This window comes from Neomonachus schauinslandi, chromosome 1 (assembly GCF_002201575.2).
Source record: "Neomonachus schauinslandi chromosome 1, ASM220157v2, whole genome shotgun sequence".
NCBI classification, from domain to species: Eukaryota; Metazoa; Chordata; class Mammalia; order Carnivora; family Phocidae; genus Neomonachus; species Neomonachus schauinslandi.
In genome coordinates, this window is record NC_058403.1 from 131,795,189 (window position 1) to 131,820,624 (window position 25,436).

A 25,436-nucleotide genomic window follows, 5' to 3' on the forward strand; every position below is an offset into this window, starting at 1 on the left:
AATATAATGCCCCTAACAATTTTGATCACTTCATAGTTGTGAAAGTTTTAAGGAATTGAAAAAATTGTCAATTTAAGTATAATTATTTTGTCTTCCTATATTTTAAAACAATTTTATTATTTAGAACAATGTTTGTTATCCATCACCACTGCCCCAAATAGGGCTAGCTCTGAAATGGGGGTTTGAGGAGCTTTTAATTTGTAAATTAAGCATCATAATAAGAAACAGCTCTTCACTCTGTCTCGTTTTTCCAGATAATGGTCATTTGAACTGTCTCTGAGTCTGGAGGTTGCTGTTAACAATCCGAACTGTATTATTGCTGGACTAGTTAACATTTAAATTAGACTTTCAAAACAGTGTGGAGAAAGCAGTCAGCTCTTTGATGGGACTTATGATGGACACATGGCTGGGCTAATGAAGACAACATGTCAAGCCTTGAACAAAAATGATTTTAGGGATTTTTGAGACAGCTATTTGGGTTGATGGAGCTGATTTCTTTGGAGATTGCATTCTGAATTAACAATCACCACCTTTATAGAGGCAAGATTGAATATGAAGGATGTGGCAGTGTTGGGCTAGATAAATAATTCTAGGAGTAGTCAGACAAATAAATCTTATCCGAAAAGATATGGATACCTGGAAATTAAATAAAGATTTGGTTGTGGGCTTTTTGGCAGGAGTGAGAAGGGTTAGGGAGGGCAATGAAGAGTCAATATCATAAAGAGCTGATAAGAGGTCATGTAGTACAATATACACCTGTAATGGAGATCCTTAGCATTTCTATTGCACACATGTATGAGTTTTCACTGTGAGAGATGAGCTAAGTAACAGCCATTTCTCCAGCCAGTATCCAGTCATTTCCTGTCAGAGGTCTTCAAAGCTAGCCACTTCTCTCTAAAGCTCGGATGAGCCCAGCTCTCTAGATTTTATTTCCTTTTAACTGCTAGAGTCTCAAATTATGCTTACTTATTTTCATGTCTAAGAAACATATGTATTCTGTAAGAACCATATTTTTACAGAGAAGGGAGAATGCTCGATGTAAGTATTTTTCAAAGACTTCTAGAAGGATTCAAGTTTGGAAGAAAGACTTAGGAAATTGAAGTGTTAGTATATTAAAATACCTTTACATTGGAAATTATTACACAAAAGAAAATTTTCCCTTTTTAACTGGCAAAGTTTATATTTCTGAAGATTGGCATTAATCAGAATTATCATTATAATGAAAATTATCATTTGTCAAATCACAAAATTTTGCAGCTATATGAAATTCCAGATTTCTATATGCACCATTGTGAAGATGGCGGTGGAGTAAAACTCCAGTTTGGCTAATACTTCAGATATTATCCCTTTTAACTAAAGTTTCATGCTGTTTTTGAAAAAAAAAATGAAATCTCAAGCCTCCTTGACTATTTCTTTTCTTCATTAAAATTAATTATTGTTCTTCTGCTTCTGGCCAAAATGGAGTAAGAGAGACCAAAATACCTGCCCACCTTGTTCACTGTCTTAAAAACCGTTATTTAAAGTACTTTGTCCAGCTTTGTGTTTGTTTTTTCAGAAGGTGTTTTTTAGAAGGTAGTTTGGTGATTTCTTTAAAAAGTAAATAGACAACTACCAAACCATTCAGCAATTCCTCTCCTATTTATTTACCCAAAATGAATGAAAGCACACGTCCACACAAGACTATTCAACAATAAAAATGAATGGAATACAGTTGATACAAGCAACAACCTTGATGATTCTAAAAATAATGATGCAGAGTGCAGGAAGCCAGACAATGAAGACTATATACTGTATAATTCCACCTAAATGAAACTCTAAAAAATATAAACTAATCTGTAAGGACAGAAAGCAGATACATAGTTATCTCCAACCGGGGTCAAGGACTGCAGAAACTATTGGGGATGACCATGTTCATTATCTTGATTTTGATGATGGTTTCATGGGTTTCTACATAGATCAAAGTTATCATATTGCACACTGAATATAGGCAGTTTACTCTTTATCAATTATCCTTTAATACAGCTGTTAAAAATTTTTGTAAGGAATTGTTGTTACTAAATCTTAATATAAGACATGGGACAGAGCACTGTGTGCTTTCTAAATACTCTACTAATCCCCAAATTATGATATACTGCTCTACAGGAGTACTCCCTCCTCCCACCCCACCCAAATCCTTACCTAAAATACCAATTGCAAGAGGGAAAGGAGTAGCATCAGCAAGGAAGTTTGGCTCCCAAAAGACAGAATTTTAACTCTCTGTGTCATTTGGCTCTTTTTAAAAATGATGGAAAGTTGCCACCTTAAAAAATCAGTACTTTTCTTCTCCACAGGTAAGTATTTTTAAAAGGAAATTGTACTATCATTATCTGATTGAGCAGATTTCTATTCCCCCTAGATTTAATGTTTTCCATCTGCAATATAAAAGGAAGATAATGCACAATTATGCTAGTAAGACTCTCTCTTCCAATAATGTTTGCACTTCTCAATACCACATTTAAAAAGGAAACAGTAGCACTTGAAAAGTTAAGTAAGAAGATGAACAAAATTGAACAGAGGAAAAGTAACTGTCTGAAGACATGCTGAAAATACATTTAAAGTCTGTCTGAGACAGCAACTGATTCAGCCAGCCCATCTTTTAAAGAGCTGAGACTCATTCAGCTGTAAATATTGACCTGGAGATTAGAAAGGAAAAGGGGCATCCTGCAAAAATATCCAAGAATAAAGAATTGATTTGTCCCAGGAATCAGGCAACTGAGGTTCAAACTTCCATCCCTCTGCCGGAGTATACCGTCACTTCTTTTTGCTGTGAATTTTTAAATGTACATGAATGCTTGGCTTAATGACTTTCATGTATCCCTGAAAACTTTATCTCCAAGGGAGAAGCTATTAAATGAAAAAAGTTTTCTTTTAATTTAATTTTATTTTATTTTATTTTATTTTTTTTAAAGATTTTATTTATTTGTGAGAGAGAGAATGAGAGACAGAGAGCATGAGAGAGAGGAGGGTCAGAGGGAGAAGCAGACTCCCTGCTGAGCAGGAAGCCCGATGCGGGACTCGATCCCGGGACTGCAGGATCATGACCTGAGCCGAAGGCAGTCGCTTAACCAACTGAGCCACCCAGGCGCCCCTCTTTTAATTTTAAATGTGTTCCATCCCAACCCATTACATCCAAAATATATCAATTGAGTTCTTTACATCAATGATCAATTTGTATCAAAATATAACAGTCAAAAGGAGAATTCAGTTGAATAATACATCAGTTGAACATGGAAAGCAAGCTTATATAAGTAACAAAGAACAACATGAAGCTTAGTTAATTAAGTACAGCCTGTACTGAGAATGTAATGAGTTGAAAGTTTGTGACATTCAATCTAGAAAAAAGACAACAGAAAGTAGTAGGTACTGTGGAAGGGCTCCAAAGGAGTTATTTTTTGGAAAATGCATTTTTCTTTCTGCATCGCTTTCTTCATAAATTGTTTTTTAACCTTTTGTGAGCTTATGGTTTCCTTGAGGTCAAACTAGATAGAAATAAAGTTTTAGCACAGAGAAGAAAAAAATCTCAAGGCAAAACAAGACTAAGAAAGAGAGCCTTTCAAAACAAATGGAAACGGGACACACAGCAGAATAAAGAGATGCACAGATGCCATCTCTCCAGCCTTCTCACTTGGGGTACAGCAAATATTTAGGGCTCAGCCAAGCAATGGAGCAATTCAAAAGAATCCACATGGGTTCCTCAGAGTAGAAACTCTTACAGAGTAGTTTGGTGAGAGTATCTTTCCCTAAAACAGTAATGTCAAAATATCACATCTTATAGTGTATTTAGTGTCATTTTGGTGAAAAAGTGGTTATATAAAATAAAAAGGAATTGTCTGAAAATAAATGGTAGGTCTTTCCCAGAGCAGGTACCTGAAAAGTTGTTACGTGAGATACGTCAGTACCACCTTTGTGAATATTCAGTTGATTCAGCAAATTTTCTCCCCGTGTTCTTTTCTTCAATAATTGGTAAAAGTCTATACAGAGTATTAAAAAACAACCTCAGTCCTGTCCAAAACTTGTCCCTCAAAACTTGTCCTATGATTTATTGAATCGGAGCTTCAACTGGAGGTCAGATTCTTAGAAAGTTAGTCTTTTTTCCCCAGTCATAGAGGAGGAATTATATCAAGTCAATGTCACTCTCTCTCTTTCTCTCTCTCTTTTTTAAGATTTATTTATTTATTTGCGAGAGAGAGAGAGAGCGTGAGCAGGGGGAGGGACAAAGGGAGGCTGAGGGAGAGAATCCCGAACAGACACCCCATTGAGCTCACTCAGGACTCAATCTCACGACCCCGAGATCATGACCTGAGCTGAAATCAAGAGTCGGACGTTCAGTTGACTGAGCCACCCAGGCACCCTCACTGTCACTCTTTCTTAACAAAGAGTATACATTTAAAATTTGGGTGAAAACAGGCACTGTCTGTGGCCTCCAAGGGGGAATCTTCAAGTCAACTATCTAATCAGAGGAGCTAAGAGGCACAGACCACATGTGTTCATGGACCATAGGTTTCACGTTCTCTGGAGACAGTGCACCATCACTAACTCGGTCTAACTAGAAGTTCACTTGAGTTAGGGGACATAAGGTATGCACTGTGCTCAGTGGGTGGAGGGGCTCATGCTTAAAGACACTTAGAAGCAAAATGAATTCTTACACTACTTTTCTTCTCACAAAAGGGAATTCCAGATGAAACAATGAAAGGAGTAGCCATGTGAATAAACATTAGCGATAATAACAAAATCTGCAAAGCCTTCATAGATATACAAGTGCTGTTCTGTTTTCTCTTACTTCTGTATGGAGAATAAAAGGCAGCCATTGCTATTTTATTGCCGTTTAAAACTGAGGAAACTGAAAAGTTGTCCAAAGACACGCAGTCAAACTACATTGCAGTGTCCATGAAATCCAGATCTCTAGATTGTGAAATCAGGCCTTCTGCTTACAAATTTAGGCCTTCTCATACTACCATAAACTCCAGAATGTGAAAATAAAGTTAATACCAAAAAGGCATCTTTTTCCCCAATCACCACACTGTGCAGTGATGGAAATAGAAATAAATGACTTAGCAAATGCATTCTAGTTCAAATAATCTGTATATAAACTATAAAAACATAATAATGAGACAGATTCTTTTTAGTCATCTTGCTTTATATTGGTAATTACACTTTCATTTAACTTTATTTTCCAGAAAAATGCACCTTTTTCCCTCAAGAAAAGTCACATATGCCCACTAAGGAAAGCCTGAACAAATATAAAAAAGTATAAAAAAGATAACAGCCAAATTTCTAAAGCATTAAAAAAAGGACAAATGGAATGGCATCAGATTAGGAAACATGCCTCAAAAGGTATAATAGAGAGGATTGACAGAGCTTTGGACCTTAAGGTGTGAGCAGACCAGCATATGGGCATTGCCTGAGAACTTGTTAGAGATGTAAATTCGCAGGTACCGCTCCAGACCTACTGAATCAGAAGCTCTGAGGATGGGGGAGAGCAATAGGTGGGGATTTAGTGGGTTTTTTTTTTTTTGAGTATTCTTGACACACAAAGTTACATTAGTTTGAGGTGTACAACAGAGTAGTTCAATTTCTCTATATGTTCTGCTGTGCTCACCTCAAGTGTAGCTACCATCTGTCACCATACAATGCTGTTACAGTCTCAGTGAGTCTATTCCCTGGGCCCTGCCTTTTATCCCAGTGACTTACTCATTCCCTAACTGGAAGCCTTGTACTTCTCGCTCCCTTTCACCCATCTGCCCATCCTCCCACTCCCATCCCCTCTGGCAACCATCAGTGCATTTTCTGTATTTATAGGTCTGATTCTGCTCTGTGTCTGTTTGTTTGTTTTTATTCGACATGTGAGTGAAATCCAGTATTTGTCTTTCTCAGTCTGACCAGTGATAGGTGTTTTAACAAGCCCTTCAAGGTATTCTGATATAGCTGAGTTTGAGAAACACCAGTTTAGCAAAAACTCAAGGGGATTACGTTCATATTTTTAAATAATTGAAAGTATTTTTTTAAAGTGAGACCTACTTATTTATTTGTGCTTCAACATACAGAACGGGTCCTGTGAATGGACATTTAAGGGGGTAGATTTTGACCTGACACAGATGAGAACTTCCAATTGCATAGAGCTGTTGGCGGATGAGACTGACCCACTCAGGGATGACTGGGTATCTCTAGGCTGAAGTGGAAAACGAGTGCCTACATTGGACTGGGGGGAATGGACTAATTATACGGTTTTCTGGGGCTCTCAGAAAATGTCCATGGCTCTCTATACCTCAGCATTACTAATATTCTGCTCTAAAATCGGCCTCAGTATCCCATGTCTGTGTTAATGAGGTGAGGACTAGATAATATTAACAATTATTCATTGCAGACAACCAATGATAGAGGGGAGTCCAGAGTTCTACTCTTCATAGCCTTACCCCAATGACTCATTATTTGTTCTAATTTTTTTTTTTTACACTTTAATACATGACCCTGACTTTACTTAATAAGAAGCCTTCTGACTTAAAGCCCAATGCAGTGTGATAAAAATTCTATTGGAAACATCCACATCTACAGTTTCAATTCTGGTTCTCTTAGGGAGTAGGTCTCTGCCTCTCAGTTTCTCCTCTGTAAAATTAAACGGTTAGAATAGATGATTCCTTCAGTGCCATTCAGCTTGAAATTCTATGTACCACATACTGAGCTTGTACATACCTAACACATTCAGCAATCGCCCACCAGAGTTCCGAGGCTTAGGGTAGGATTTTATCTATCCATTTGTTAATAAGAGTGATCTGTCATCTTAACAAGAAACTCATGATCTTTACGGTTTGAGATTCTTCCCAGGTTCTAGGTGTTGGCCTAGAACCACAGAACAGTCGGGGCACCTGGGTGGCTCAGTCGTTAAGTGTCTGCCTTTGGCTCAGGTCATGATCCCAGGGTCCTGGGATCGAGCCCCGCATCGGGCTCCCTGCTCGGCAGGAAGCCTGCTTCTCCCTCTCCCACTCCCCCTGCTTGTGTTCCCTCTCTCGCTGTCTCTCTCTCTCTCTGTTGAATAAATAAATAAAATCTTTAAAAAAAAAAAAAAAGAACTACAGAACAGTCATCTAACAAAAAGTGAGGAGTTTGGAACAATTCTTTGTATCTCCTTAAGTTCAATATGCAGTTGGGCTGTGGATGGCCAGCAGATAGTTTCCTTAACTGGAAAAAGTTTTCAAATGAGGCTTGGTGGATTAAATATCTTTTGCATCACTACAAAGAGAAAAATAGAGAAATCTCGTAACTAAAGAAAGTGAAATCCACCTTACTTAATGCGGACCTCTGTCTCTGGTGTGCAGGTCCTCTGTGTCCAAAGATAATTAGCACTTTATAATGCTAATTATTATAATTATGTCTGAGAAAAAAATCATTAGGGGGTAGGTCCGTTCACTGATTTTCAATTGCCCCCTCTATTTAAAAATAAGGTCACTTTTCCATGAAATAGCTTTAGGAGCTCAAAGAAAAAAGAGGGTTAGGGAAAATTCTGTGTAAGGATAGTCCTGAGTTTTTAGTATTCTTATAATTCTGTGATGTGTCTGGGTCTGAGCGGGGAGGAAAAGAGCGAAGATGTTTAGTCTAGGAGACTAAAAATAGGGACCCAGAAGAGCAACTGTTTTTGTAAGTCTTCGTCTTCAAATAGGCATTTATTGGTCACTCACTGTGTGCCTGGAATTGTGTGCTCGTGCTCAGCTGTTCCAGGTGCTACTTCATATAACGACCTTCACCGTAGTTCCACGAAGCAAGTATTAGCACCATTCCATGTGCCCAGTGTCAAGGGTACAAGAAACAGAAAACTGGTCTCTGACTCGGGCTTTGCTCACTCCAAAGTGCGTGCTGTAAACTCCTTACTACCTGTGCATCCATGTAAATATACCGTTCCTGTTAGGGCTCTGGAAATACTGAACCACTGTCAGGGTGGGGAGGGGTCCGGCTTGGAGGTGCCGGGCATGGAAGTTGCCCAGGAGAAGCCCACCGTCAGGAGGGAGATCAAGCCAACAGGAGAGCTAAGGACACTTTCTGAGAGCCCCAGAAGTACCGCTGTGATTCAGCAGGAAGAATTTGGGGCATGGAGCGAAAATAGCCAGGGTCTGAAGAACAGCTCCATCTTTGCCTTTGTGGGTGACCACGAAAGAGCCCACTCACTCGGCCAGGCCTCCTTACTAACGCCTAAATCAACAACCCCCACAGCTGTTACTCTTACTACTGATCTTACTGCCACTGTTCCCACCACTATGACCATTCTGAAAACGTCCTGGGCGCCAGGCACAGTGCTAAACACATCATACGCACTGTCTTATTAAATACTCCCAAAGCATTCTTATTAATCCAATTTCACATATAAGAAAAGGGAGGTTCAAAGAGGCTAAGTTATTTGTATATGGACATGCTTGATAATATGTGAAACGCCATCCATTGTAGGTATCATTGCTAAGAAGCTATCCGCTGAGGAGGAAGAGGTGGCCTTTCATCTTTTGAAGATGAGCAGTTGTCTTTCTGTTTAATGGTTTTTTAAAAATCCCCTTGTGACAAGCTCCAGAGGACAAATAATTTATTTCTTGTGGTGTATGGCTTTCTAAATGAATTAATTGGTAGGCATCCCATGGCCAGTCTGAGGGATATGGAAATAAAACAGACATAAGATGCTCTCTACCAAACTAGTTTTTGCTTTAAACACATAAATAATAATGTTTTTAAAGTAATTGTGTGTTTACCTTCTCTTCTGCTTCAGAACCTGGGTCTTTGTGGTGTCTTTGCACTATCAGTTGAGAAGTTCAGCTTTGTTTTCTGAGAATTAGTATGTGGGATTAAACAGTAAACAGTGCTGGTGGGGGGCGGAGGAGGTGGGATCTCTCACTTCATCCCCACCCTCATTCATTGAAGAGGGGATAGATAGGAAGAACAGTTATAATAATCACAGTAATAACACAGTGCGGAGAGCCACTCTTTCCTTTTCAGGGGGTCGTGAGACCAAAATTATTTTCACAGTAATCCTAAAATACGCTTTGCCTTTTCACTGGACTGAGACTTGCACTGATTGCGCCAAAACAATGGGTACCGTAGCACAAATTAAGGCCATGAAAACAAACTATACTGATAATAACTGTATTCTTCACCAATATTCATGTGCAGGGGGGGGAAAAAAGTCAGTTTCATTTAAGAAAGTCCTTGGTGAAGTAGTAAAAATATTAATTTCATTAAATCTCAACCCTTGGGTACAAGGCTTTTTAATATTCTGTGTGATGAAATGGGAAGAACATTTAAAGCCCTTCTGCTGCATACAAAAGTATGACAATTGTCTCAAGGAAAAGCACTTGTGTGTGTTCAAGGGCCACCACTTTTACCTAAAAGAATGAGGGATGAAGGATGGGTGTTCTCAGTTGTATATTTGGCAGATATTGTCTTAAATATAAATGAAGGGAGCTTGTGGCTTTAAGGAAAACAACTGACAATATTTACTGCAATAATAAAATTAAAGCTTTCAAGCAATGGTGCCTTGACAGCTCCCCAGCACTTAAAGAATTTTCTGATGAGACTGATGATAATACTAATAAACGTGGGGTTTTGATATTTGATAGTGAAATGTGCCAAAGATTGATAGATATACATAACCCTGAAAAACAATATTTTTCAACGCATGACCTACACATGATTTTATGTAATCATGGATGAGTAAAAGAACCATTTAAGTGCAACATAGACCATTGGATTTTAACTCAACAGAATACAAAACATTGACTTCTGATTCTATATTGCAAATAACCTTTAAGAAACTAACACTTGTTGGGGTGCCTGGATGGCTCAGTAATTAAGTGTCTGCCTTGGCTCAGGTCATGATCCCAGGGTCCTAGATCAAGCCCCGCATCGGGCTCCCTGCTCAGCGGGAAGCCTGCTTCTCCCTCTCCCACTCCCCCTGCTTGCGTTCCCTCTCTCGCTGTGTCTCTCTCTGTCAAATAAATAAATAAAATTTTTTTAAAAAAAGAAAAAGAAACTAACACGTGTTGAATTTTAGGTAGTATCAAAGAAAAATATCTATAGTTATATGAGAAAGGCTGTTCAAATGCTTTTCCCTATTTCAGTTACATTTTTGTGTGAGTCAGAACCTTTTTCATATATATTTCAACCAAAGGTGGATTGAATGTAGAAGCAAATCCAACAGCCTTCTATTAAGCCAGATATTAAAGAGATTTTTTAGTTTGGAAAATACAATTATTTTTCATAAAAATGTGAACTTTTATTAATTTATAATGAGTTTATTAGTTTTAAAATCAATTAATATATAAACTTTCATAATATTCTCAGTTTTAATTTCTTATATGGTAAATATTAATACATACATAATACCCACATAAGTCTTTGGGGATCTCAGTAGTTTTTGAGAGAGTACAAGCATCTAACAACAAAAGTTTGAGAACTGCTGGTCTAAGGAAGTAAACAGTTGTAAGAAATGCCCTTGAATGTGTAAACTGGTACAACCTTTCTGCAGGGCAATTTACCAAAACTATTAAAATTTGGGTAACTGTGACCAACAATTTCCACCTCTAGTACTTAATCCTTAACAAAGAGCTGTAGATTGGAACAGACATTTATTTATCAGAATTTTCATCATGGTACATTCTATAAGACCAAAAAACACCTGTAAACATCCAGGGAATCATTTAAATAAATTTTAGTATCCCCTTAAGATGGACTATCATGCAACCATTAACAATACATTAAGATTCGAAAAAGAATCATTGATGGCATTGAAAATGTTAATAATATATTAAATTTAAAAATGATACAAAACAGTACCTATCAAATAAACTTATTTTGAAAAACTAAAATGAAAATTCTCTCCTCCCCATATATTTACATGCTCTATTTCTATTTCTTTCTCTATGTCTGGAAATGTTAGAAATGAATTTGGGGGGCTGGTGGACAATAGTTTATTATTAGTGTTTTTAAGAATCTTTTGTATTTTCCTAATTTTCTACAGAAAATGCATTAATTTTATCAGAAAAAAAAATGTTTACGAGGTGTGGTAGATAAATTGTGACGTTCAGATTTTTTTTTTCAGTCTTTTATTCCTGAGCTTTGATAAAAGAGACTAGAGAGAACATGTGAGCCTAAGAAGAGAAGAGGAAGAGCAGAGCATTACTGGGGCACTGGAGAAATCATATGATAGAGGAGAGGCTAAGAGAATCAGATTTTATTAAGGACTGATGCTGGCTCATTTATTAGATGCAGGGTTAAAAATACGAAATTGTCATTTTTGTAAGTCAGGAGTGGATGAGCATCAGCAATTCATGTTGAATAACTCATTTAATATAACAGACATTATTATGCGCATAGTTAAGGAAATGAAGATCAAAGGTTAAATAACTTGCTTACAGTAACACAAGTCCATGCTCTTTCTAAAACAGATTTTCCTTCCTTCAAAGTTTTCCCTTAGACCACCATGAGGCAGAGATCTTCTACATATGCATATGGGACATCTTCACAAACCAAAAGTTTACACATTTCATCCTAGAAAATCTTTGTCTACATATCTAAGATGGTGGAAGACCCCCAGATGCACAAGGCGATTAAGAACTTCGACAGGGGCACGTGGGTGACTCGGTTGAACACCCAACTCTTGGTTTCCACTGGAGTCATGGTCTTGGGGTCATGTTCTCAGGGTCATAGGATCTGAGCCCCGCACCGGGCTCTGCACTGAGCATAGAGTCTGCATGTCCCTCTCCATTCCCCTCTCTGACCCTCTGCGCTCTCTCCCTCTAAAAGAATAAAAATCTTAAAAAAAAAAACCAACGACAAAAACTGTTTGACATACTCCTAGTCAATAGCTTAGCTATTAATAAAGTTCATAAACAAAAACAAAACATTTAATTATAATAAATGTATTATAAATAAAGACCAGATAAGTTTTCAAGAATTTTTCACCTGCTTTTTTACAAAAATGACTTTGAGACACTGCTTGGGTGGGAAAAGTAGTATGATAATCTATGAAGTTCAAAGTCTACACCCCCTGCCCCTCCCCCCCCAAAAAACGCCCAAATAAAGCAACAAAACATAAAAATGTCAACCACAGTTGGGTAATAGAACCAAATAGGAGCTCCATTTAAGCGAAAGAGAAAAAAAATATTGAAAGAAAAAAGAGCTGGAAGGAAATACTAAAAGAAAAAATACTGCCTAAACAATAAGCTCAGAATAGGTTGACCCCTTCAGAAAATACTAAGAGACAAAATCAAAAATAGGCAAATCCTATTTTAATATGAGAAAGTATAATTCAGAAAAGAAAGTTGAAAATGCAGAAGCATACTGTAAATGCTAAGTTGAAGAAGACCCAGAGTAGAGGTGACCTTGGGAAGGGAGAAACCTAATGAAGTTGGATGAAACTGCCCCAGGGTAACTATATTTGGACATAACTTATCCTAGGCATAACCAGGAGAAGCAAGAGCTGAAAATAAACCAGTATAGACATAGATGGGTGAAAGTGGATGAAGGGAAGATATATTTGATTCATGCAAGCATCCAAATCATGGAGCCAGCTTTGTTCTATCAATGTGAAATACCAATAGAGACATTCTTTGTTTGGGATTTGGTAAATCTGAACATAATTAAAAAGGAATTCTTAAGGGAGAAACTCTCTCCAGGAATTCCAATGTGTGAGGTGGGTTCATCATGCACTCCAATGGAAATGTTTTTCTGCTTAAAGAACAGCATCTCATAGAATAAGCGTTTTGTGGAATGCATTTAGTCAAGAACTGATCTGGTCTCCAAACATCATTTTATGAATAAGTAAATTCAAATTCGAAGAGGTGAAGTGACTTTCCCAAAACCTGTGGATGATTACAAATTAAACTCAACTCAGGTCTCCTGTGTGTGTCAGTTCATTGTTTGTTGACATATTTTCATTGAGTGGCATGTGGGCAAGCCTGCCTTAAACCAGTGCTTTCTCATTTTCATTCCATTTGTCTAAATCAGCTATGATATGAATGAGGAGTAGAAAAGTTATTAGTGGTGAGCATTGGTGTGGGGTGGCTCGTATAATTCTAGGGGGTGAAGGAAGAAGTTGGGAAGGCTTTAGGGCATGCCCTTAAAATGATCATGAGTATAAAAAGAAAAGTTGTAGGGTAGTTACTAATTTATTAGAGGGTGTGAGAGGGGACTTAGATAGTACATGGAAATGCAGACCCCAAGTGGAATTCCAAATCAATAAACTGTCCTTCAGGACTCTGCTCAGATGGTACCTCCTATAAAGTGTAAGATATAACACTGATGATGTGATGATGTGTGGAATGTCCTCATCCTTTGGACACCGAGCTAAACTTCAATTTCACAGCTATGGAATCTAGTACCTTCCCCAAGATTTCTGCCAACTTCTAAAATCACTTCCTCGTAGAAATGATTCCATTCCAGCTAGTATACTGACTTTATCCCACTCATTTTTTTCCTTAAGAAACTCAGTCATAAAAAAAATAAAATAGAATAAAAAAGAAAAAAAAGAAACTCAGTCATACTCATGATTTCATGAAGTTAGTAACTTTAATGAACATTTACAAGATTTGGGGAAGAAATCACATTAACACCACATAGCATTCTACCATTTCCCAGCTCCCCTCCTCACATTCTCTCCTCCCTTCCTAAAGCCCAGCCTCCAATCACTATAGTGACCAAATAATTTATTATTGCCCAAATTAGAACATTCTGAAATTAAAAGAGGACACTACTAATAATACACTGGAATGATAAGTGTAAATTTGGACTATGCAGGAGAAAATAAGAGAGAGGTTTTCTCACCAATATGTGACCCTTACCCACTGTGAGCAGACCTATAGGAAATGTAGTTCTGTCTCCTCATCTTTGAGGGCTTCCCTAATTGGTCTGGTAAACTTTCCCAGGACCCTAGGGCATTCCAAAGAATAAATTTTTCTCTAACTCATTATACTTGTTTGATTCCTTGAGTTATTATTAATGAATTATCTCTCTCCTAACTTTGTTTTTGCTTCCCACAACACTTTCATTCTTTTAAAGCAGAACACAATTAACCTCAATATAATCCTTTATGTACACATCTATCTTTTCCACTAAATAGTAAGCTCCTTTGGGGCAAAGACCATATCAACTTCATTATAGCAAAATATTCCAATTGCCTCCAAATATCTGTTTTCTCCTTTTTCTATCATGATAGAACCTCAAGTTTTAGCTAAGCACATGGCCACCCAGAATTAAAACTGTATTTCTCAGCCAGCCACTTTTGTAGCTAGGAATAACCATGTGATAAAAATGCATACAATGAAGTAAGAGTTGTTAGTTATGCATGCAATTTTTTGGCATTCCTTTCCCCTTTGCCAATTCATATTCCTGCTAGGAGGCACATGAATTTGATGGTATAGCAAAGAATACTATTAATCACCAATTGTGTATGTGATCCTCTACATTTACCATTCTCCTATGTCAGTAAGTTGGGATCATGGGACTATCTCTTACCATGTGATTGGAGCATGAGTTATGTCACTTCCAGAAAGAGTCAGCTAAGACCCAAGGTGTCTTTTCCATTTCTCTTTTTTCCACAGTGACCTTGGAGACCCCTAGTGCTAGACATAGAGCAATGAGAAGGGCCACTGGACCCATATAAGGCAACTGAGATTTGGAGCAAGTTTCTTAATGCAGCATAGCCTGGTGGTATTTGACTAGAGTAGATAATGAACCACCTTGAGGCCATGCAGTCAAGCTCAACACCTCAGGGGTAATAGAGCCATGATAGGAGGATCTGGGTCCCTGACATTGTGGAGATAACATACCACCTTGGAATTATTTACTCCTAAGATTTATGTGGGAAATAAATACCTATCTGTTTAAGCCACCACTAATTTGGGTCAATTTTGTAGCAGTCTAGTCCATTCTCAATAACATTTTTGCACTTCTCATAGTGTCTTTTATGGTATCTCACTTATCAGAGATACTCAATTGAACATGTGGTGAATTGACATGGGGTGCATGAGGAGACAGTGTGAGAAGATAAAGGGTATTTAGGCAAAAGTATATTAAGGGGCAATCCACTGATGAAGAAAAGCTATTTAAGAAGTCTAAACTTCTCGACAAGATTTCCTGGCATTGCCAGGCATACCAATTGGGAAATATAGTCATAACCCAAAAGAATCCCTCTGTAATCCCATGGGTCTAATCACATCTACAGATGGGTTTTTCTTTTTTTCTTTTTTTTGGCTTGCACTATGCTTTTTTAAAAATGTGAATTAGTCGCAAATATTCATAGAGTTTACATGGAAATCTATGTTTCTGGCTTCTTTTGAAAAATAGAAAGATCTGGAAAATTATGGCATATATGGAACCATGGCTGCCCCTTTTAGTCAGGACATGAGTAACCAGTTCATGATGACTATGAAATTGTCTCTCTGACATTGAGGTTATTTGTCAATTGCCATCTATATCACAGTGCTTGCTTTCTTGCTTTTTAAAAACTTGGCCTGCTTCCATAGGCAATCTTACAAATAACTGAGATTGAAAGCCCTACCTAAGATATTGGAACACCTGACTTAGACATTTGCTTTCGGGGCAAGATCCTAGGGCACAAGGGTTGAACAGCAAGAACAAAAGGAAGTGGGAGATAATAAGAGACGGCAGTATTGCCAACAGAGGGATCTCAGGCAACAAGAATTGTGATGGCAGAAGGCATTTATATGAGAAGGTGTGATGAGAGGACAATGATCCCAGTAGGCATATGACCATCATATTCTCTGCCTGTTCTCTTAGCCCCACCAAAAGATGAAGTGGCCCCCAGGCCCCAGGTCTAATGTAAGAACCATATGCTGTTGTGCTCTTTTGAGCCCTGCTCCTAGATCTTGATAGAATTCTTGACAACCTGAATGGTGATTGGTGCTTCTCCAAAGATTTGAAAGATTGAGAGGAAAATAGATAGTCTATTCGTCTCCCCCCACTCATCTTGGTTTCAATAAGAAATGTGAAGATGCAAGGTGAAATACAAGCAGAGACGAAATGAGATTGTAAATCAAACACTTTCTTACTTTCCTTGCTCAGAAAAGCTTGTTGAGTGCTTAAGAGAGCAAGGGAAAGAGCAAGATGTGAGAGGGAGGGAGGAAGGGAGAAGACTCACATTGAGACAAAGGGAAAAGTTGTATTGTTGTATTTCAGTTAATCTCTTGATGTTGGTGGGTGTAGAGCCCCAGATGTTAGAGCTAAAGCAATATGCATTAGTCCATCACATTGGGAAAACTCTAGTCCCAGCAACAAGGAATTAATAAATCTAGTAATTGTGTCATGTTGGGAAAATAGACGAGGAAAAAAAATTGTGTAAATTGTTTGATAAATGTGCATACCCACATAGCATGTGTTTCTGAGGCCTTGCACAGAGACTGACCCAGAGGTTGCCCAGGAATTTCTTCTCTTCCACTCTGCCCTCTAGGAGGAGCTGGTATGAAACAGAATGGTCATTTATTGAGTGTGGCATTGGCATCCAATTAATAGCATACAAAATCAATTCTCTATGCTTTGTTTCTTATCAAACCCATCCCCAGAACACGAGTTCTCTAAGGCAATTAGAAATAATCACAGGCTTGCCAAAATGTTCTTTTCTATTTTCTAAACATTAAAATCAAAATGTGGTTCAGTTTTAGCTCTTAAGAGGCTCAGGGTTTTTTTTCATATTTTTTAAAATAAAATGAACAACTAAGCAGTTGTCTGCAGCATCAGGACACTATATATGTATCCAGAATGACATATGTGATATGCTTTGTAAAAATTTCTTAATTTCTCTTTTGATTTTTCTGGAGCATGTAGAAAGGTACAAAATTAAAAATCATTGTGTCACATCCTCATCACTGATTCTTGTACCTCTTCAGTGTGCTAAAGTCTACACAGAGGTAGGGATATGGGGGGGGAAGTAAAAGAAATCCAAGAAGTGAAGGAAGTCTGAAAAGGAAGTATCTTGAGGACAGAATCATATTTACCACAATTACATCAATTTATTTCTGCTAGAAGATTCTTGTGTCACTTATGATGATAAGTTGTATAGGCTTGAGAAAACCAATGAACAACAGAAAACTATGTCCCCATGTGTACCCAAGGTGATTAGTCTCTTAGAGGCTGAGGACACAGTAATTTGAAGGTACCACACATCACAATCAACACAAGTGATTATTGACTATAATTGCTTGGATGGACTCTGGCAGGACTCTCATGCCAGTCAGAAAACCACCATGTTCACATCGCTGTAAATATGCCTTCTGTCATCAGTAAGTTTTGGAAGCAAAAATCCACACCCACAGTCTTCTTAACATTAGCTTGACTTCAGCTCTTTTTCTCTAGATTGCGGACCCAAGAGGGCAAAAGATCTTTATCTTTTGTGTCAATCCAGATAGTTTTATTTGTAGTTGCTCCTAGGGCCCTGTGTTGAGGCCACTTCCAGCTGCAGAGCTATGCCTGATTAGCCATGCCTGACATGGGTAAGGAAAACGAGCATTGTGACATATTCTCTGGGTGTTTGCCAGCCTTGTCCTAAACTCCACGCTTTTCACTTTCTAAAATACCTGTCGTTGGGTCCTTGCTATCTCCTTCTCAAGGTTTACTTTGGTACATAACATCTGATTGTGAATCTCTCTTTCTCCTGCAAGTAAGATGGAGCTCAGAATCTCATCAGCAGGACTGCTTCCTCTGGGTCAAACCCTCAGTGCTCCATAATTACTGTGCCTCATTCAAACTACAAAAATCAGTTTCTAGAGGAATGTGAAATGTGATAATGTATCTTTAAAATTAGTCTGAAAATAAATGAATGAAATCATCTAAGAGTCTGGAAAATAATTTTAACTCTAACGTTTAAGCCTAACTAGAGCTGGGAAAAAAAATGGCAGAAAAGTGGAAAAGGCAAGAAAGTGAGAGAGGAGTTGGCTGAACTTTACATGTTAAGTGACAAGGAAGCCAATAAGGAATTTGACTCTAAAAGTGAAGAGAAAATTTCCAATTTGAAAGATATATTATATTAGTCAGGGTTCTTCAAAGAAACCGCACGTGTGTGTGTGTGTGTGTGTGTGTTTACACATACAGAAAGAAAGAGAGAATGAATATAAGGAATTGGCTCATGCAGATATAGAGGCTGAGAAGTCCCAAAATCTGCCATCTGCCAGCCAAAGACCCATAAAAACTATTGGTGTCATTCCAGTCTGAGCCTGAAGGTCTAAGAACCAGAAGAACTGATGGTGTAAATCCTAGTCCAAAGGTAGGAAGAGATCAGTGTTTCAGCTCAAGCATTCACGCAGAGAAAGCAAATTTTCACTCCCTCTGCCTTTTTGTTCTATTCAGGCCCTAAACAGGTCAAATGATACTCACCACATTAAGAAGGATATCTTCTTTATTCAGTCTAATTCAAAGGTTAATCTCATTTGGAGACATCCTCACAAACACTCCCAGAAATAGTGTTCAGCCAAATATCTGGGCACCTCACAACCCAGTCAAGTTGACACATAAAATTAACCATCACTCATATTAAAGGAATAAATTATATGCTGGGGAGGGGAGGCTAGATATGAGACATTAAGGAAATGGAGTTGATCAACATCATGGAAGAAGATATATAAATTGTCGTGGTTTTAAAACATGTCTGCAGGGATGCCTGGGTGGCTCAGTCAGTTAAGCATCTGCCTTTGGCTCAAGTCATGATCCCGGGGTCCTGGTATGGAGTCCTGCATCAGGCTACTTACTCCTTGGTGGGGAGCCTGCTTCTCCCTCTGCCTGCCATTCCCCCTACTTATGCTCTCTCTCTCTCTTCCTCTCTCTCTGTCTGTCAAATAAATAAATAAAAATCTTTAAAAAATAAAATAAAACATGTCTGCAAATTACCTAACACTTCCATCATAAGTTAGAGTCTAATCATTGACCATTGAACAGTGGCTGGTCTTAGTCATGTCATTAAGACTTACTGTCAGAGGCTAGCTCATGAGAAGGGATCCAGCTCACTCTCACTCTCTCTCTCAACGTGTATGTTTGGAAACCTGAGCCACAAGCTAAGATATTATGCTGGAGAGATTATGTCAAAAGACTACATAAAGATAGAGGAAGAAGCTGAAGGAGCCCCATCTGTTCAGCCCTCACTTGACTCTGCCCCCAGGCAACATCAGCCTTCAGACATTTGAGTGAACAAGCCTGCAGGTGTCCCAGTCACCACTGTCTGATTCAACTTTGCAGACTCCAAGCGAGAACTGCCAACTGAGTTCAGTCAACTCCAGGACCATCAGAGAAAATAACGATCATCATAATAAATACCGTCGTTGTTTTAAGCCACTAAGTTTTGGGATGCTTTGTTACATAATTAATAGATAACCAGAATTGAACTTTTAAATCCATTTTTTTTTTTCTGAACCTCTTTCTCTTCATGAATAGGAGTAGGCCATCTCTAAATGTCTTTACAATTCTAAAACATAGTGGAGAATCTAAGCTGAAGTCAAAGCTGATGTGAATAGATAGTATTTGGGGTAAATTTGGGGATTAGGTTAACCCCATATTCTGCCTCTTTTCTTTCCTTCAATGAGCCTGGGTGGCTCAGTCGGTCAAGTGTCTGACCCTTGGTTTCGGTTCAGGTAATGATCTCAGGGTGGTGGGATCGAGCCCCATGTTGGGAGTCTGCTTGGGATTCTCTCCCTCCCTCTGCCCCTCCTCCTGCTCTCTCTCTCTCTCTCCCCTTCTCGAATGGCTAAATAAATCTTTAAAAAAATTACAGACTTCTCTGTCTGGCAGGGCCTGGGGAGGAATGTCATATGACTAAAACCTGGGGTGTCTTAGCTCTTTGTCTCCCAAACCCAAGCCTTTAGGAAATCACATGCATTTTCGAGAGATGGAAGAAAGGAAGTAAAGTAGCATACAGGAAGAAGCAGAGTAGTTTGTAAAAAAATATAGGAGCGGGAGAGAGACAAACCACCCCCCTCACAACTAGAAGGAGATTCCTCTGGACTGAGGTTGAGGTGGAGAGAAAGGAAAGAAAGATCTGAAGTTCATGCAAGCAGGGAGGGCTGTGTGCATCTCCTTGGCAGCAGCCTGAAGAAGCAGTAAATCTGCAGAGAAGAATGATTATGTCTGGACAGTAGGATTCTGGGAGGACTTGAAATAGAGCCCCATGTCCCAAACATGGCATGAAGCCCCAGAGAATTACCAAGCAGGAAGAACCTGAAAATCAAAATAAGTTGACATATAAAAAATGAAGAGATGTGATTTTTCTTGTCTTCCTGAGTCTGTGAAGGGTGATTCATATCCTACACTGGGAGTTAGGAGTGATCAGAGATATTTCAAGAACTGATGAGTTGAGCTTCCAGGATTTGGAGAAGTTTTTTGCCTGGTTTGGGAGAGGAGAGAGTGTTTTTCCTAAAGGAGAGGATAATGAGGAAAGTTCATGGGGAATGGAGGAAAAGAAAACAGAGGGCGTTTTTGAAGATGGTTCCCTTGCCAAACCACGTAGGTTTAGGTGAGGGCAAAAAAGAAAGGAGGGTGTGTGCGCGTGCGTGCGTGCGCGTGTGTGATTACGGGACATGAAAACACAAGCTACGCTAGTCCCCATTTTACAAAGGACCACACATTGTGGGGCACAGAGACCTTTTCCCTCTTATGTGGATGAAACAACTTTGCTGCCGAAAAGAAGAGGGAGGCCGCACTGCCGAAGGGCAGGAGGCCCTAGCGGCAGTGACAGTTGAGGCAGCACCCGGCAGCTTCTAGAGCTGTGGACGACAAAAAGAGGGCAGAACGGGGCAGAAGATTCACGAAAGACTATTCGGTTGTTCATATGAAATTTTCCAGAAGATCTCCAGAAACATTTAGGGGCTGGAGTTTTTAAGGTATGCACGTTGAGACAAGATACCAAGGATCTTTTATATTTGCCATAAAAATGACATGATATTACCTTTAAAGTGATAAAGTCTTGGAAAACTCAGGTTCCAAAATCATTTTTTTTAATCTAGAATGCATTCTAAAATGATTCTATGATCTAATTGGCAATAACTAAGCCTCTGATAGACCACTGTGCAAATCTAATTCTATGATTCTGGGTAATTGTGAAATTAAGTTTAGTCAGAAAGCTTCATTTCCCTCTATTTCTTAAGCCATGATCTAAATAAGCACTGCCTTTTAGAATTAATCTCTCTTTCCCACATACACTAATAGAAGTGTGCTTCTTTCCTTAGAGTAGCAATTATCACAATCTGATTTGGGTTAGTCTGTTATGTTTGTGGCTGACTCCTCACAAGATTGTGAGCTCTGGAAAAGCAGTGACCTTATACTTTTCATTATGTGCCTCTCACAATTCCTCTTGTAGAGCACTGTGTTCAATATTCATTCGTTCATTCGTTGAAAACGAATTTATAGGATATCTGTTCTGTGCCCAGCACTGTGCTCAATAAAAGCTTCAGGGAACTGAAAATGAAAAGCTTCTCCTTTGTGGTAACTAAGCCATTAGGAAAGCCAAGATGTTTCTCCAAAAACATTTTTTAAAGGAAAAGTAGTCATAAAAAAGTTTCTCTGGAGGTGCCTGGGAGGCAAGCAGGGAGGGCTTGCGTCAGACATGGTTAAGTGTCTGACTTGACTTCAGCTCAGCTCATGACCTCAGGGTTGTGAGATCAAGCCCCATGTTGGGTTCCACACTAGGCATGGAACCTGCCTAAGATTCTCTCTCTCCCTCTCTCTCTGCCCGTTCCCACCCCCCCCCACCCCCGCTCATGCTGGCTCTCTCTCTCTCTCTCTCTCTCAAAATAAATAAATAAATAAAAATGAAAATAAATCTGATCACCTTTAAAGATTTTATTTAGGACATTTTCCTCTATGTTCCTAAGAGAGATGGACTTGCAATGTTCAGTTTTTGTGTAACTTTGGTATTTATATAAGAGTTATAATAAATTTGTATAGTAATTTGAAATCATTGAATTTTTATGATTATCAATAATTTTTACATCATCAAAATCTGTTCTTTTAAGCTTAGTAGAATTTATCAATAAAACTGTCTTGGTCTAACATGTAAAGAGCTTGGAACCCATCACTCAGGTCCTCACAACAAAAAAAAGCTGAACAAACTGAAAATCAACAACTGTTCTTAGATCCATCAGAGTATTGAGACCACAAGGTAAACCAATGCCCCCAAAACTGAAGAGACAGATGGATAGAGAGAATCACAGCTTACTGGGAACAGAAGCCATTAGAGCCAGGAACTGGTAAGAACATAAAAATGGCAATTGATCAGTTGCTGGAGGCTGAGTATGAACTAGCTTAAGAGATAAAAACTCCTGGAAGCCCAGCATTAAGGATCTCTCCACACTATTGTGAGTTTTACACTCATAAGCCCCACCAGCCTCTTACAGTGAAGATCAGAGACAAATTCTCCAGTGCTCTACCAGAGGAAGGGGGAGAGTAACCATTATGAAATATGCCCAGATCATTCTGTTCTCTTTAACAAGGAAACCATCTTTCAAGAGAAACAATTTTACCAGACTGTAACTGATATGGAGCAAGGGAAATGTCCAGAACCAGTTCCCTCTAGCTTCTCAGATGGCAGGGGGAAATGCACAATTCCAGGACAGTCAAGCCTTCCTGTCTCACCTAAGGGTGAGAAAAAGCTGACAAATAATTGTAAAGATCACTGGCCAGGCACAGGCCCACTAAAAGACTGAGATCTAATCATAGTAGGTTCAGAGAACACTTCCCCTTCACACCTTACTGCCACATCAACCGTCCTCCTTTATAAGAACAGGGAAGTATAGCAGAAAGAACTGCAATACTTGGATTCTATTTAAAAAGGAGTCTTTAGAGAAACCCAAAGTCAACATAGGACACAAAAACAAAGACACTAGAGGAAATTTTAACCTCTGACACCTGCAGAAACAGCAAACAGTAAACACAGCTGATCAATGGCATAAGATTTAAAGATGTGTCAATAGAAACTTCCCAAACTGAAAAGCAAAGGGAATATAGTGCTTTTAAAAAGGAGCAGATATCCATGAATCGTGGGACAATTACAAAGGTTGTAAGACACCTATAATGGGAATACCAGAAAGAAAAGAGAGAAAGGAACAGAAAAAATATCCGAAGTAATAGTGACCAAAGATTTTCTAAAATTAGCAACAAACACCAAACCTCTGATCAAAGATCAGAGGACACCAAGCAGGATAAATAGCAATTAAAAACAAACAAACAAACAATGCCTAGGCATATTATATTCAAACTGCAGAAAACAAAAACAAACAGAAAAAAGTTTTGAAAGCAATCTAAAAAAAATTCTTACTTATAGAAGAAAAAGTGTAAGAATTATATCAGACTTCTCTTCAGAAACCTTGCAAGCAGTAAGAGAATAAATGAAATATTTAGATCATTGGGGGGGAAAAAATCCTATCTGCCTAGATTTCTATATTCAGTGAAATTATCCTTCAAAAGTGAAGGAAAAATAAAGACATTCTCAAACAAACAAAAATTGAGGAAATTTGTTGCCAGTAGACTTGACTTGCAGAAAATATTAAACAAAAGTTCTTCACAGAGATGGAAATGATAGATAAGAAAATCCAATCTACATGAAGAAAGGAAGGGTAATAGAATAGGAATAAATGAAAGTAAAAGAAAATATGAAATGAGTAACAGCAATTAAAAAAAAAACTTGTGATTGGTATGCTAAGGAAGAAGAAGAGAAAATGGAATCATATAAAAAGCTGAATTTGGGCACCTGCTATCTCAGTCAGAGGAACAGGTGACTCTTGATTTGGGGATGGTGAGCTCAAGCCCCACATTGGGTATAGAGATTACTAAAAAAAAAAAAAAGCAGAATTAATATCAAAGAAGATGGAAAACGACATGAAGGTAACAAAGTAACAAAGAGTGATGAGTAGAAAATGGTAAAAATAGGGCAGTTAATTCATCCAACTGTATGAATAATCACTTTAAATATGAATGGTCTAAATTCACCAATTAAAAGATAGAAACTATCAGTGTGGATTAAAAACAAATAAACAAAAACCAGACTCAGCTCAGCAAGAAACTCATTTTAACTATAAAGTAATAGATTAAAAGTGAAGGGATAAAGGAGGCCTCAGGCAGCTGGGTCAGTCCAGGTCTGCAAGGTGCCCCCAGGTGGGTGACATAAGTGGCCTCTCTTCAGGTGCACAGTGCTTTGGGGCCTGCTGTGGAGCCTACTGCCCCTGGGAGAGACTGCCTGTGCACCCCAGCTCAGGAGGGCCCTCCTGGACCTGGAGCAGACTCTGGTGAGCAGATGGGTTGCAGCAGTGACTCACTGGGGCAGGGATGTAAATCCGGTGCTTTGAGAGGAAGGGCTACAAGCTAGTGGGGTGAAGATGCTGAAGGTGCCAGAAAGCATTCTTGCTGAGCTCTACCATGACTTGCAGAAGAAGACCTTCTACCCAGTCCTCATCAGGTACTGGCACCCTGGTGGCCATGGTCTGGGAAGACCCCAGTGAAGTCTGCAGCAACTTGGCTGAGGCTGCCCCTGACCTTCACAGGAGACTTCAACAGTCACATCAGAGCACAACCTGAGGGGTTGGCACAGGAAGACTGGTGGGAAAATGAGGCTCCCAGAAACAGCCTGGACTGGTCCATGAAGCTGTGGGAACGTCATTCATGCCAGCCTCCTGGAGGGGACCCAAAAGGAAATCCAGCTGTGATTCCAGAGCAGTGAGCTGGTGGACTGGGCAAAAGAAGGCCACCACATAAACATCTACCCAGCTTGAGCCTTCAGGCTGCCCTCTGTCACCCCAGTATTCACCTAGGACCAACTAGCTCTGTTGACAAGAACTTGAGCCCACACCCATGCTCTGCCCATCTGCCCCAAACCACCTCCCTGTCTACCTTCTGCCCCACCCCAGCCCAGGGCGGTTTGATCCACCAACATTATGTGCCTTTTTGTATCTTAAGCTAGCAAGAAACTGGACCAAATCCCTTCTGTACCAAAGTGCCTGGCAACCCCTTGGAGGTGTCTCCAAAGTGATTGTATGACTTCCCCTCCCCCAAAGGTCTAGACATTATAATTCATAGTGCTGTGAAAAAAAGAAATAAAGGATGAAAAAAGGTATGCCATGCTAATATTAATCAAGAAAGCTGAAGTGCCTATATTAATGGCAGATGAAGCAGACTTCAGAAGCAAGGATAATTTTCAGGGATAAAGAGAGTCATACATATGATAAAGGGGTCAATTCTCCAAGACTTAACAATCCTTAATGTGTATGCACCTAACAATAGAGCATCAAAATATATGAGGCAAAAACTGATAGAATTTTAAAGAGAAATAGACAAATCCATTATTATGGTTGGAGACTTCAAAATTCCTGTATCAGTAATTGACAGATCCAGCAAACAAAGGGAAATTCAATATTGTTAAAGTATCGGTTCTTCCCAGT

At 38.9% G+C, this 25,436-nt stretch overlaps 1 pseudogene; it reads left to right on the forward strand.

The window, feature by feature from the left end:
- Positions 1-23,880: 23,880 nt before the first annotated feature.
- LOC110570663 lies at positions 23,881-24,770 on the forward strand (annotated as a pseudogene).
- The last annotated feature ends 666 nt before the right edge of the window (positions 24,771-25,436 follow it).